Genomic DNA, 6,423 nt, shown 5'->3' with positions numbered 1-6,423 from the left:
CTTTGAAACATGTGTAAACTGTGTCTTAGGAAAAGTAATTCAAGAGCGGCGAAAACTGTAATCGGTGTTTAAAATTGACGAACGAATCAAATTAGGAAGAACAAATGAATAGACTGCTTAGCTTTTAGGGATGGACATAACGATTCTATGTCAGTATAAAAAACAGATAGACACTCTTAAGGAAAAAGCAAACGTTTATAGCAACAAGCTTGCATCATAAATTCCAAAAAAGTGGGTAATGGTAAATAAAGATAGTTTCTCATTTCAAATATTTAGCCAAAGTCATTCAGGAAACTGGACTGAAAAAGACTGATTTACGAAATTCGTTGTCACAATATGGAAATAGCTTTCAGGGTTAAAAAAACAAAAATACCTCTCAAAATGTACAAAACTGAGTACAACACAGTCATCAAACAAGTGTGTAGTTATGGGGCTGAAACACTCATTTTAAATGAAAGAGGGGCACTGAAGAAATCCGAAACAGAGCCGGCCGTTTTGACCGAGCGGTTCTAGGCGCTTCAGTCCGGAACCGCGCGACCGCTAAGGTCGCGGGTTCGAATCCTGCCTCGGGCATGGATGTGTGTGATGTCCTTAGGTTAGTTAGGTTTAACTAGTTCTAAGTTCTAGTGGACTGATGACCTCAGATGTTAAGTCCCATAGTGCTCAGGGCCATTTGAACCAAGGAGAAGATTTTTCTGATTTTGAACCGAAACTGAGAACGGAAAGTAATCAGGAAAATTGTACGTCCAAGTTATAGTGACGAAGGAACTCACGGACTAAGAGCAAATAAAGTGAAAAGTATACCAACATTTATTCGAATATGAAAAAAAAACCGTAGGCAAAAGTTCCATAAGCATATTAAATGAGTGGAACTAAGTAGATTAACTAGGCAGTTTGTGGAATTCTACAAAGCAGTAAAGCTAAAATTGAAACAGTGGGATGGATCGGAGGAATAAACAAGATCTGAAGGAAGCAGCAATAACACAACTTGATGCACCAAGCCAAAAAAGTTTAGGCTGAAAATTCATGCTGGACACCTAGTCGCGTAGAAAAACACAAAAACACTGGATAGCCTGGTCTGACGACCGGAAACGAGTCCTTTCTGAGAGAATGAGAGTAATGTGGGCACAATGGAGAGGTGAAACAAGACTCATGCGCTTTGTTGTATATCGGGTGGTCCAGTAGGGCCCAAACGTGAACAGCAACAACAGTAATAACAGATCATGACAGTTTAAAGTCGGGAACAAACTAATTACGCCAGTTAACAGCTGCAGACTATGAAATTTACCAAAGTGCGCCCCGCTGTTGTGTTCAGGACTCAAATAACGCACCTGAATGTTAGCAGTCATAGAGAAACTACACTCATATTCCAGGTTCACGCCTGCAATAATGACTTAGAGGACTAGTTTAACCTTTGCGGTATTTTTTCGGAAACGAAGAAAGGCCCAGGGAAAAAGTTGTCGAAACATGTCTGGATAATAAGAAGGAAAAAAAGTGGTGATGTTTTGAGGGCAGAGTCATGAAATCCACATTGACAACTCCATACTTCCTGCTGAAGGTAAGAAAGACTTCAAAGAAATATCAAAAAGACTGCTTTGTAAACCATTATACTCAAGGAAAATTAAAGCAAAGACAAAGCGTTTCATTATTTGCCTGAGGCTAGATCTATTATTTAAACTTTCGTGTCTTTCAGAGTATTGAGGAGAGTCTAAGAAAAAAAATCTGTCCGCCAACGTGTTATAGAGACAAGATAGATACTTAGAAATATGACTGCAGTGTTATTGAGGCAGCTGCACTTATGTTATCTGGATGATGAAAGTACAACCACCTTCTCTTCTTCCTCTGCTCTTTTTCCTTGTGCCTCTACCTATGAGCTGAAGCCAAATGTAAAACGAAACTACTTCACATTATTTTCTTGAAAATATGTAATTATTTTGAAAATAAAAAACTACAAGCTGATGTCTGTCCTTGAATAATATGTATTTTAGAACGTGATTTTCACACGTGTGTAACATCTCTGCCCAATGAGTTAATTCTCAGCTAAGTATATACTGACGTTACACCGAAGGAATGAAATTTTAAATATAGTCATGAAGATGTATTAATTTCCACGGACATTTTGTTTAGATGATAAGTGAATTGCTTGTGACACAACGAGAAAAAAGACTGGAGAGGATCTGAAGAGACACATTTGTAAGGAAGAAGAATGCAAGACAAAAGCCTGAGATACTAGCGTATGTGCTTCGAAATGAGGTAAAGGCAAAGACTCAAATCTCTACAAAATACCTGTCCAACAGGGAGCTACGTATGAAAATATTTCTCACATCAAAATTCACCACATCTTCCAAACACATTTGATTCAGTACTACAGCTACATATGTTATTGAAAATGCGATTATGGGATATCAGCCGAAATTTGTAACTGGACTGAGGATTTGTTGGTAGGGTGACGCAATATTTATCCTTGGGTGGAGAAACAGCGACAGACGTGTAAGTAACTTTGGATGTGCCCCAGGAAATTGTGTTGGGATCCTTGCTGTTTATGTTGATTATTAATGACCTTACGGGCGGTATTAATAGTATCCTGAGACTTTTTGCGTCTGATTTACTTATCTATAATAAAGTACTGTTTTAAAGAAGCTGCATAGATGTTAAATCAGAAATTGATAAGATGTCAAAAGGGTGCCAAGATCGGTAACTTGCTTCAAATGTTCAGAAATGTAAAACTGTGTACTTCACAAAACGAAAAACTTAGTATCCTATGACTATAGTATCAGCTAGTCACAACTGCAATTGCTCAGCTCATGGAAATAGCTGGAGGTAACACTTTGTAGGGGTATGGATTGGAACGATCACTTAGGTTGGCTAGTAAACAAAGCAGCTGGCAGACTTCGGTTCATTGGCAGGATACTAAGAAAATAAAGTAAGTGTACAAAAGAGACTGCTTACAAATCACTCTTGCGACCTGTCCTATAATATTGCTCAAATGTGTGTGACCCATACCGAATAAGACTAATAGGGATACTGATGATATACAAAGAAGCACAGTACGAATGGTCACAGGTTTGTTTAGACCGTGGGAGAGCGTCACGGAGACGCTGAAGAAACAGAACTGGTAGGGGCCTGAAATGGACGCAAACTATCCCGGTAAAGCTTGCTTACACAGTTTCAAGAAGTAGATTTATGTGAGGAATCTGTCATTGTACTACAACCCCCCACGAACACAAGATCACACTCGCTACGGCACGCACACAGGTGTTTAAGGAACCTATCCTCGCGCGCTCCACGTGCTAATAGAAACGGAAAAGCCTAAATAACTACTAGAATGGGAAGCAACCTCTGCCACTCATGTTTTGCATGTACGGCTAAGTAAACAGTACTAGTAAAAAATTACTGATGCGCCCACTTGAGCATGGAGGTGCTTTTTTTATTTATATTATTACCTTCTAATGTTCGACTTCTAAATTAGTCAACTGCTTCTGTATTTTATGCTTGTTGCCTCCTCATATCTCAAAATATTGTATAAAACCTTACATTTCCGACAAGTGTCTTCGGTTCTACAGATAATATGTTTGTTACTAGGTTGTTTTGATTCTTTCATCCAGGCAATATGGTTACAGGAAATACTTAAGTATTGTGAAGTACTTCTAAATTTTCTCCAGTTACATATCGCCCGTTTATCTGTTGCTCAGTATATTTTTGCAGATAACAATTTTATCTTACTTTTCGTAATTAGTAGAGTATGTACTAAGTCAGTATCAGCAGATGAGCATGCCTGGAAGCCTAGTATCTCGTTTGTGAATCTTCATCTAGCCATGATTGAGCCCAACTGACAGCGTCCGTTGTTTCTAGTTATTTCGAAGACACTGTTATCAGAGTTTGGAGATTGCATGTTATGTTCCCATTGAACTCGTTTATTATCATTTCTGCATTCCCTTGCATGTGATGAATATTCTAGTTAGAGGAGAATTTTGTATGTTAATATCAGAGTGATTTGAACTTCACCTACTCCTTGAGTCTCATATAAAGCCAGCAATACCCTAAAATGACGCAAGTGAATAACAGGCTGGCCACAGAACTCGTTGAAACTTTTATAAAAACTAACGCAGCTTCTAGAATAAGAAGTGTGCAGTTCTGTGGCCGGCGTGTTGTTCTAAGTTGCTTACCTCTACATCAGTGAACTGTTGCTTCTCTTGTACGATACTGGTCACCATTACTCTCTAAGTCAGTTGCCTTTCTGCTGATTTGATATCAACAATGTCGCCCGTTCTGTGCTGACCTTTCTATTTCTGCATATCTGCCATACCAAGCAACCTCGATGACCTGATTAATATGTAACAACATTTGTCTATCGCCACAATTTTCCCAATTATTAGTCCTTACAGTAACAATTAGTTTATCTTGGATGCTTAGGCAGGTATCACACTAACCGATCTCATTTCAAGCCTTGGGCAGCTGTCTATTCTTACTAGTACCTCTGCGTGATGTACTTTATCTGGCTGCTTAATTTCAACAGATAGACGATGGAACATGGCTTACTGAATTTTCTGAACGAGTGAGTCTAGTCGTTGGTAACAATGTAAAGCCATATTGCTTGTTATACTGTTAGCAATCGAAATTCTTAATTGTCAGTCGTTAGTGGTCTTTAACTGAAATAAGCTAAAAATGAGCGTAATAACGTTGTAACTTCATAATGACAATTTACTCGATAAAAAGAAATAAAGAATTTCGCCTTTGAATGCAGATGGATTGAAGGCTAAATGTTCGGCTGGCCAGCCCAGACGGAAGAGGAACCTGATAACTAACTAACAGTGAGAGGGAGGGAACGTTCCCAAAATGGAAAGGTCTTTGGTTTTAACTGCCTCCGCCACTGGTAAAACATTTAGAGGTGACGACAACGAGTTGATGGTTATATCGCTGTTGTCGATGAGTTTAACATTCGCCGTTGATGCGCATGGTTTGGACTGAAAAGGATTTATTTAATGAACTGCATATTCAATATTTGCAAAAACGTAGCTCTCTAGCACAGGGTACTCACCAATGTTTTGATTGCTTGAGCACAGTGAACTGCGTGGTTGTGCGGGAGCGTGAGTTCATGGCGACGAGAAACCGGTTACTGAAGCTACGTGCTGCTTGTCAAACCTGTGAAAAGAATTAGGTAACATGAGTTATTTCGAGGAGCTATTCCATAATATTAGAAATGTGTGGGAATATTACTGGACCACTCTGATATGACCCTGGAAAAGTTTCCTTCGGGTTAATCGGTACACTGTCCACAACAAACTGAGAACATCACTGAAGGAAAAAATAAACTTGGCGCTGAACAAACTCATCGTGGATACATATTTCATGTTTAAAGTTTTATGGTCATGAAAACATCCCGTGTGGAGTTGCTAGTCTCCCATCGGGCACCTCCCCAGGTAGCGGATTGGGGAATGTTCACCAGGTATGGTGGACACCAGGGAAATAAAGTACCTGGGGCGGACCAAAACTAGCGAAACACGAACTGCTGCCTTGCAGTTGGGAGTTGGGTCTCCAAAGGCTAAGGGAAGAAAAATCCTGATTAAAAATCACCCGTCCCCCAGTAGGGATTGGACGCAAGGTTGACAGCCCACTCTGTAAAAAAGAATTGTTGCGAAACTTCTCCAAAGAAACTGTAGTAGAGGCCAAGGCTCATCATGAGCTGTAGAGCCAAGAAAGAAGAAGAAGAAGGTAATGAAAATATATGTTTGATGTTTCTTTAATTCCTGAGTAAATAAACCAAGTAAGAAGATAAAAAGATATTGTGCGTCGTGTTTGGACCGATTGCTCTTTTTTTTCCTGCCATAGTGAGACAGAGGGAGTCCCTGTGGATAATAAATGGGAAGGGTCACCAGTTTCGGCACTTGCCTTACAACCAAAAAAACCTCTTGGAAATCTCGGTCGGAATTGAGGAACTGGACTATTTTTAACTTATTTATGAAGCAAGAGCGGTGGGAAAAATTTGTGGAGGGGGATCAATTCCTGAAAACAGTAAACAGCTCAAAAGGAGGGGCGCTGTCGCCTTGGAGTACAGTATCACCACTGGGGAACAAACGTTCTATGGGATCGACATGATCAGCCAAAATTCTCACATAATTCCTGGAAGTTATACGACGTTGCACAGTAAAGTAACCACGAGACCCATGGAATGCCACGATATGGCTACGAAATCATCATCGAACTCCCACCATGTTTCACTCTTGGGACGTAAACTTGGACAGGAGTGGGAAACAGTGTGAAACCTGACTCATCTGATCAAATGTCTTGCCCCATAGTCCAGATTTTATAGCTTCGGTACCACGTTTTCCTGTCACAGGCATTTGCATCAGCGATGAGCGGTTTTGGGATCCCAGCTCGCTCTTCGGTTCCTTCCTTAACGAGATCGCTTCGTGTTGTTTTGGT

This window comes from Schistocerca cancellata, chromosome 3, assembly GCF_023864275.1.
Source record: "Schistocerca cancellata isolate TAMUIC-IGC-003103 chromosome 3, iqSchCanc2.1, whole genome shotgun sequence".
NCBI classification, from domain to species: domain Eukaryota; kingdom Metazoa; phylum Arthropoda; class Insecta; order Orthoptera; family Acrididae; genus Schistocerca; species Schistocerca cancellata.
The sequence above is the reverse complement of the archived record's forward strand: the minus strand, read 5'-3'. Positions refer to the sequence as shown.